The following is a 5,724-nucleotide window of genomic DNA, read 5'->3' on the forward strand; positions in this document are numbered from 1 at the left end:
CCTTCATTTGCTGATGGGACAGAAATCAAAATGAAGGAAAAACAACTGGAAACATCCATTAATAATCAGACCATAGAAAATATTCTAGGAAAATTGAAAGTTGTCAAAATTGAATTGGAACACATAAAGATCAATATCCTATGCATTAGTGAGCTGAAACCGACTGGTATTGGCCATTTAAAATCAGACAGTCATATGATTTACTATACCAGGAATGACAAATTTAAGAGGAAAGGTGTCACATTTGTTGTCAAAAGAACACTTTAAGTGGGAAACAGGCTTTCCACTCTAGAACCATGGCTCAGTTTATCTGTAACCTGGTGGAGAAGACTCCGTCGATAGTAAATGTTGCTGTGACTTACTCAAAGCCTCATTGGTCATATTTAGGCATTATGCCAAGGTGGAGCTGGTTCCTCCAACTCCTGCTGAAATCCCTACAGCTATTCAGAGCCTGAAAAAAATAGTCAATAGTGCTAAAACTGTTTGCTTCAAACAGCTCACAGTTAAGGAAGCTCTGCTGAATGGTTTGGTGGCCACTGAGGTGTGGATGTGGTTTTATATAGGCAAGATCATAGGCAAGTGTGGCATCATTGGCTATGATGTTTGAAGACCAATCTTTACCCTCTGTTTATATTTGATTATTTGTTCTTGGACCATATGTGATCAGACTGCTATCTGAGTATAATAGATAATTATTTAAAAAAATAAAGAACATTTTATGATATAAGTATAATGCTGTCTGTGACAGGATAATATCTATATGTCTACAAATAAAAATAGTTTAATATCAGTGTAATTAAAATTTACCCACCACCCACTAAAGCCAAAGATGATAAAATGGAAAAACTCTACCAATTACTCAGTCTGAAATTGATCAAGCATGCAATCAAGATGCACTGATAATTACTGGTCATTGCAATGTGAAGGTTGGAAACAAGGAATTAATGATCAGTAGTCGGAACATATGGCCTTGGTGATAAAATTAATGCTGGAGAGCTCATGATTCCACCAGATCAACAACTTATTCATTACAAATAACTTTTTTTTCAACAATATAAGTGGCTACTGGTATGATGCTGTGGATTAATGTGTCAGACTGCAAAGTCGTTTGAACTGCAAGGTTGGTGGTTCAAGCTCACCAGCTGTTACTTGGAAACCCTATACAGGTTCGCTATGGGTCAGAATCGACTCAACAGCATTTAACAACAACAATACATATGGACCACACTAGTTGAAGTACACAGGATTCAAATTGTATATGTGGGAAAAGAAGGTGGGAAAACTCAATATCATCAATTGAAACAAGGCCAGGGGCAGACTGTGGAACAGCCTATCAATTGCTCATATGCAAGTTCAGGCTGAAGATGAAGGAAATTAACATAAATCCATGAGATCCAAAATATGACCTTGAATGTATCCTACCTTAATTTGGAGATCATCTCAAGAACAGCTTTGATGCACTAGATACTAATGACTGAAGACCAGAAGAGTTGTGGGATGACATCAAGAACATCATACAAGAAGAAAGCAAAAGGTCATTAAGAAGACAAGAAAGAAGGAAAAGACCAAAATGTATGACAGAAGAGACTCTAAAAATTGTTCTTGAGTGTAGCAAAGCTAAAGTAAATGGAAGAATCGAGGAGATAAAAGAGCTGAACAGAAAGTTTCAAAGTTTCAAGAAGACAAAGTCAAGTATTATAATGAAATGTGCAAAGAGTTGGAGTTAGAAAACCCAAAGGGAAGAGCATGCTCAGCATTTCTCAAACTGAAAGAACTAAAGAAAATATGCAAGCCTCAATAACAATATTGAAGAATTCTATGGGAAAAATATTAAATGATACAGAAAGCATCAAAAGAAGGTGGAAGGATATACAGAGTCACTGAACCAAAAATAAATTGTTGCTGCTCAGACATTTCAAGAGGTAGCATATGATCAAGAACCAATGATACTGAAGGAAGAAGTCCACAATGCTTTGAAGGCATAGGCAAAAAAAGGAAGGCTCTACGAATTTATGGGATACAAATTAAAATCTTTCAATGATGAAGTGCTGGGGGCACTCATTCATCTGTGCTAAGAAATATGGAAGATAGCTAGCTACCTGACCAGTTGATTGAAAGTGATCCATATTTTGTATCCATTCCAAGAGCAATGACTCAATGGAATGCAAAAATCACCAAACTATCTTATTGATATCACATGCAAGTAAAATTTTGCTGAAGATAATTCAAAATTAGTTGCAATAGTAAGTCAACAGAGAACTTTCAGAGATTCAAGCTGATTCAGAAGAAGATATGACAAAAGAGACATCATTGCTGATATCAGATACCTATTGGCTGAAAACAGAGAACAGCAGAAAGATGTTTACTTGTGCTTTATTGACTACTCAAAGGTGTTTGACTGTGTAGATCACGACAAACTACAGATAACATTGCAAAGAATGGGTGTTCCAGAAGACTGTGTTGTGCTATAAGACTTCAGTTTGCTTGGATCTACAGTCAACACTCATGAAAGCAGCAGTCAAGAAATCAAAGGACATATTACATTAGGCAAATCTGCTGCACAAGACCTCTTTAAAGTGTTCAAGAGCAAAGCTGTCAGTTTGAGGACTCCGATGTACCTGAACCAAGCCATGATATTTTCAATTGCCTCATATGCATGTGAAAGCTGGAAAATGAATAAGGAAAGCTGTAGAAGAATCAATGCATTAAAATTATGGTGTTGGAGAAGAATATTGAAAGTACCACAGATTGCTAGAAGGACAAACAAATCTGTGTTGTAACAAGTACATCCAGAATGCTCCTTAGAAGGCAGGAAGTAGATGTTTAGATATTATATCTCATACTTTTGGTGTGTAGTCAGGAAGAACCAGTTACTTGAGAAGGACATCATGCTTGGGAAAATCAAATGTCAGTGCAAAAATGATGAATACCCCCCAATGAGATGTACTGACAGAGTGGCAGCAGCTGAGATGGGCTTAAACTTAACAACAATTGTGAGGATGGTACAGGACCAGGTAGTGTTTCCTTCTGTTGTGCATAATGTCACTATTTCCGAACTGACTTGAAGGCATATCTAATAACAAAAACATGAGTTGAAATTCAACTGCATGGCAATAGGTTTATTTTTTGTTTTGTTAGAACTAACTAAAACTTCAAAAAAAAAAAATGTAATTAGTCCTGTTGTCTGTACATGTCCACATATACAAGTACATTGTTTTTGTTAAGTGTCTCCAAGTCAGCTCTGATTCATAGTGACCTGTAAAGAGCAGCTATCTGGTGGTTTTGAACTGCCAATCTTGTGGCTCCCAGTCCAGTGCTGATCCTACAACACCACACCATGAGTCTCTTTTTGAATCAGAGTGCAGAGATGGAAGAAACAATTGTGGTTACTATTATTGACCTACAGTAAATGTTCAATTACCTGAATCCCCAAGCATCCTAAGAGTTGCAAAAATATTTAATGATTTTGAAGCAGGATTATGTTTTAAGTAAAAATGAAATATTTCTGTTTTTAAGAAGATTCTCATCTGCTCACCATAGGAAGCCAGAAGAGAGATCAGAGTATATACAACATACATCACTTTTTCTTAGTAAATAGAAATAATCATTCCTGAGAATATACAACTGTTCTTTGATTACCTATGTGTTATTTGTATCAGACAAGTATTCATATTTTTACATAGTCAAGGCCTGACTTTCTCAACCAGTCTGTATTTGTAGCACCAATTATTTTATTCATTATAAAATTATGGCTTCTGTTACTTTTAAAAATTGTAAATCCATTTACTAATTTCTTCATAATAAGCTTCTAAGGAACATAAAAGAAAAATATAATGAGATTGTGATATTAATATGCTAAAATATATTTATTATATCTTTAAAAATCACTTGAAATATCTCTATAAAGTACAAGTTAGCTATTTTATATCAGACTTCTGGTGTGATGCTGGACTGCTAACCACAACATCAGTTGTTCAAACCCACCAGCAATTTGTTGGAAACTCTTTACAGGGTTACTATGAGTAGGGACCATCTTGATAGCACTTAACAACTATGAAGATATCATATTTTAATTTTTAGGATTTTGTTGTTGTTGTTGTTGTTTTGTAGCACTAGGATGAATTGACTATTTCATTTCCTTAAAATATTTAAAAAATTTTCAAGTGTCTTTTGTCTTCGTTAAATATTCAACTACTGATGGGTGTGTGTTTTCTTTTTAAAATTAATTCATTATTATTTTCGCCTTCCTGCTTCAGTTAACTAAGTCATTTATAATTTTGTCAGACTTATTTATTCATCCAAGGCACCAAATTTATCCTCAAGTCATTCTTTTAAACAGCAAAAGAGAATAAAAAAGAAAATATTAAAGGTCTCAAGTGCTCACACAAAGAAACTGCCAGTTCAGTCAACAAAATTTAAACTTCCAGTAAAAACAGAAAACTCTCTGAGGTGTAGACCCCAATGGCTAAGAAAAGCCACAAGTTCAAGCTGACCTCACCAAAAGCATTTATACTTTTAGCCAAACTTATTAAAAACAAAATTTATTTGAAAGGGAGAAAAATATGCTACTGGGTTTCATAACATCAAGATGACAGGCTATAAAAGGATTTTATTTTAATAATATTGCCTACTAAACACAATTCTAAATCTGTTTCTCTTTCAAGTTCCTTTGCTTCCCACTTTCCAGCTACTCTTAGAATAGGCAGTCTACCCTTGTGACTAGAAAACAAAACATCACATCTGACAGGAATTCATTTTTAAGAAGTGATTCTTGTCTTATTCCTTATTAGAATGTAAAGATTTACCCATTCAGCCTTGGTTTGAAAGATAAACTAACAGTCAATCAAATATTTTAAAAAGACAATAGCTCACCAATGCTCTTTAACTTATTAAATGTTCAAAGCCAGAGTCCAAACTGAGACTGAAAATCTCCCTTTGAAACCCAGCTTTTGTTGCCTTGTGTCAGGAGAGCACTATTATTTTAAAGTTATTTGCATTGAATGGACTATTGTTGGCAGCTGGTTTAGAGGAAACAAAGTCACTGAGGCCCCAAAGGAAAAGGATCCTGCAGGATCTGGGGAGATCTCAGTGAGCATGATGTCTTGAAATAATCCTGGTGTGGCACTGTACTGTAAACACTGGATGGCTAACCACAAAGTTGAAGGTTCAAACCCACCAGCTGCTCCTCGGAATCCATATTCATCAGAAACTAACTCGATGGCACTTAGCAACAATAATAACATAAGCAAAGTTATGACCTTTATCACTCTGATGGGCACTGCCTTTCAGGTAATTTTTTTTAGGTTTATACAGAACTGCAAGCTCACCAGCTGCTCCTTGGAAACCTATATAGGGTCGCTGTTAGTCTGAACCAACCCAATGGCACTAACAGGTAAAACTAAACACTATTGTTCCAGAGTCTGTACTTTGGTAATAATCAATATAAAGCAAGGAAATGAGTACTATATAGTTCATAACAGAGGTTGGATTTGGGGAAGCATGGAGCCATTATACCAGGGGGATTGGAGAAATAACCACAGGGGTTTGTTTGTGAGGATGTTCCTTCTTAAGCAGGATGATGGCTGTTTGCTTTATTACTTCTTTTTGTTGTTGTTAAGTGCTGTTGAATCGGTTCTGACCCATTGTGACCCTGTATAGGATTTCCGAGGAGTGGATGGTGGGTTTGAACATTTACCCTTGAGGTTTAAACTGATGTTGCAGTCT

At 35.7% G+C, this 5,724-nt stretch overlaps 1 pseudogene; it reads left to right on the forward strand.

Annotated features, from left to right (window-relative positions):
* The first annotated feature begins 296 nt into the window (after positions 1 to 296).
* On the forward strand, positions 297 to 607 carry LOC102815821 (annotated as a pseudogene).
* Positions 608 to 5,724: the final 5,117 nt, after the last annotated feature.

This window comes from Chrysochloris asiatica, unplaced genomic scaffold, assembly GCF_000296735.1.
Source record: "Chrysochloris asiatica unplaced genomic scaffold, ChrAsi1.0 scaffold00045, whole genome shotgun sequence".
NCBI classification, from domain to species: domain Eukaryota; kingdom Metazoa; phylum Chordata; class Mammalia; order Afrosoricida; family Chrysochloridae; genus Chrysochloris; species Chrysochloris asiatica.